The sequence below is a fragment of the Rhagoletis pomonella genome, unplaced genomic scaffold (assembly GCF_013731165.1).
Source record: "Rhagoletis pomonella isolate Grant_MI unplaced genomic scaffold, Rhpom_1.0 Rhpom_scaffold_00003, whole genome shotgun sequence".
NCBI lineage: Eukaryota > Metazoa > Arthropoda > Insecta > Diptera > Tephritidae > Rhagoletis > Rhagoletis pomonella.
Window position 1 is genome coordinate 38631183 of NW_023458557.1, and position 3195 is coordinate 38634377.

Sequence of the window (3195 nt, forward strand, 5' to 3'; positions counted from 1 at the left end):
CAGCAAACAACAGCAACATCTCTGCGGGATTGATTAGTTAACTTGCTTATCGAGGCTGCGTGGAGCAGAAACAAAATCATTGTGAGGAAATGCTGTTGCCGTGCCCTATGTACACAAAATGCAGCGATTCGTCCCGGCGCTACACTTGCATCTACGCTTCTTGCATCTTGGCGGTTGTCGCACTTTAACACACAGCACTTCATTGTATTAGTTTTTACGAAGTCTTCAACTCAAAAAGCGCTCACAAATTGCAAATTAACACAATCTAAACTTATTTTTCACTCATAATTCAAATTTCTCTTTCGCTGATTTGTAAACAAAGGTTTACTTACAAGTTACCACAACTGTCAAAATCGGCAAAACCAAAGTAGCGGTACCACTGACGGCGCCACCCTTGTTCGCTGCACCGTGGAGTGTGTTATGGGGCATATATCACATTCTCAGTTTTTATTGTTTTTCGGAGTACCTGGTTATTTGTAAGTCCTGGTATGTATGTCACCCCAATGTATTTTTTGTTAGTGTTGTTTGGCTGTACTTCGGTGTTTTGGCTCGGTTGGCGAATTTGGTTTATTGTTGTTTGTAATAATCTTTCTATTAACGCGTGCGGGTAGCTATTTTTGTACAAAATGTTTTTTATTTTCTTGTTGTTTTGCTCTGTAAATTCTTCTTCGCTGAGCAGATGGACTTTTCTAATAAGACTGGCAGCGGTGTTTATTTTTTGTTTCCATGTAAGGACTACGGTATCATTCCGCCCCACTTACAGGGTAAATGTAGAAAATTCTCACATTGTTTCAAACTAGACACAACCCGACGTGAACTTATTAAACTAGAACAATGCTTTCTGCTCAAAATCCTCAATTTAGAAATTAAAGAAACAAATTATAATATAAAAATAGTCACAACCAACATTAAACATGGGGAAAATTTACTGAAAAGCAGACTTATGGAAGTAGAATACAAGAAAATAATAGAAAATCAGAAACAATTTTCTAATAAAGTTTAAATAGACACGCAGAAACTACATGAGAAAAAATTAGATGAGCAAATATCAAAAAATATAACAAAATTTGGCATAAGATTTAATGAGGATTGGTTTATAAATAGTTGCGATCCCGTACGAGTCCGGACTAGTCAGAAATAGTCAGAATCAGTCAGATTTTACTGGAAATCGATCCCGTACTCGGTTCTCTGACTATTGAGAGGACAAAAAAGAGAGTAAATACGGTTCTCACTCTGTCAGAAGTTACCAGTTTTAGTCCGAGAATTTTTTGCTGGTAAATTCTGGTAAATGTGTCAAACGATCAGCTGTAGTGTGTTTGGCAACAAAATTGTAAACAAAAGAAAAGTGCACTCTGCTAATTCATGTTGAAAAGTATTTCATTACTTGTTTAAATGGATTCTAATGAATTTGAAAGTGTTTTTATTTATTTACATGTGTGAGCTGAGTGCGTTTACATACAAAATAAGCAAAAATTTACAACCAAAATTTAGAGGTTATGTTGAAGTTGACAGAAGTTACCATTTTTTACTAGAAAGCGATCCCGTACTTTTCAATGTTACTCTCTCGCTCTGAGTGAATTTTTATTTTTTGACAGTTTTACTAGTCCGAGTCCGAGGAATACGGGATTGCACCTAATAAAACAGATATTCCCATGCCTAAGTATTCGCGTTGGCTACTGTCACTTGGAGGCAAATTCGCATTGCCGGTGTCTAAGAAAACATTTTCCCCGATTGCCATAATTGCCGACTTAGAGCAAGGCATACAAGATATTACTGACGAAATGGAAAAAGATGCAACAAGAAGCAATATCTCCGCAAGAATCAATACATTCTATGACAGATTAAGTAACAATACGAAAGAAAAATTTATATTGAAAACGTATGCAGACACCAGAAAATTTATAGGTCAACACAAGGAAGAAATAATATAAACACAAGCAGATAAAGGAAATAAAACGGTAATGATCTACAAAAAGGATTACGAAGATAGAATGGGGGAATTACTGAATGACAAAACAACATACAAAACCATAAGAAGTGATCCTACCCAACAATTATTGAGGAAAAACAACAATATAGTAAACGACTTATTCAAGCAGAAAAAAATTGACGTAAAACAAAAATTCCACTTGACATGCACAGCAGCTAATGCTCCTAGATTATACGGACTACCCAAAATTCATAAAACCGGTACACCTGTCCGACCAATATCCTCGTCTACAAATGTTCCCTGCTACAAATTATCGAAATTTATTGGCAACATTTTAAAAAAACATAATCTCTGACGAATATAATATAAGGAATACCTATCAACTGAAAGAAAATCTAAAAAATATTACTATTGAAGAAGATGAAATTTTAATATCATTCGATGTCATATCACTATTTACGAATATCCCGATACATTTAGCCATACAGACAATCATGAAGAATTGGAAAAAATTAGAGAATTTTACAAACATTACACGAAAAGAATTTCATACCATACTCGAGTTTTGCTTACGGGATAACAATTACTTCAAATGTAATACCACCCTTTATCAACAAATTTATGGCATGCCAATGGGTAACCCATTATCCCTATCTCGCTATGGTAGCATCGTACTTGACAAAATATTGGACGACAGCATAGCTGAACTTAAATAACACGACATACATATACAATACATAAATAAATATGTAGACGATATGTTTGCAATAACACAGCCACACAAAAAAAAAAGTGTGTTCTGACCCAAAGGTCTCACTATGTGTACTGTATGTTTTTGGGGTCGCTGAATCCGAATCCGAGGTCCATTTAACCCCATCACATCAGGGTTTTGATATAACCCCAGAAAACCAATATGGCGGACACCTTTTGGAAAAATTTTTGGAAATTATTATTTTTTCAAAATTCAAAATGGCGGATCCAATATGGCGGCCACATTTTTGTAAAATCATCAAATTCGTAATCGGTGACTCCCAAAACCCCTGAGTAACGATTTTCAAGCGAATCCGATGAATTTTACAAAAATGTGTCCGCCATATTGGATCCGCCATTTTGAATTTTGAAAAAATAATATCATATTCGTAATTAGCGACCCCGAAAACCCCCGAGTAACAAGTTTCAAGCGAATCCGATGAATTTTTCCAAAAGGTGTCCGCCATATTGGTTTTCTGGGGTTATATCAAAACCCTGATGTGATGGGGTTAAAT

At 35.5% G+C, this 3195-nt stretch overlaps 1 protein-coding gene across 1 annotated transcript in view; it reads left to right on the forward strand.

Moving 5' to 3' along the window:
- Window positions 1-3195, forward strand: part of LOC118735198 (PITH domain-containing protein GA19395-like) — a 35499-nt gene that overhangs the window by 17253 nt on the left and 15051 nt on the right. The gene's annotated exons all lie outside the window — the stretch shown is intronic.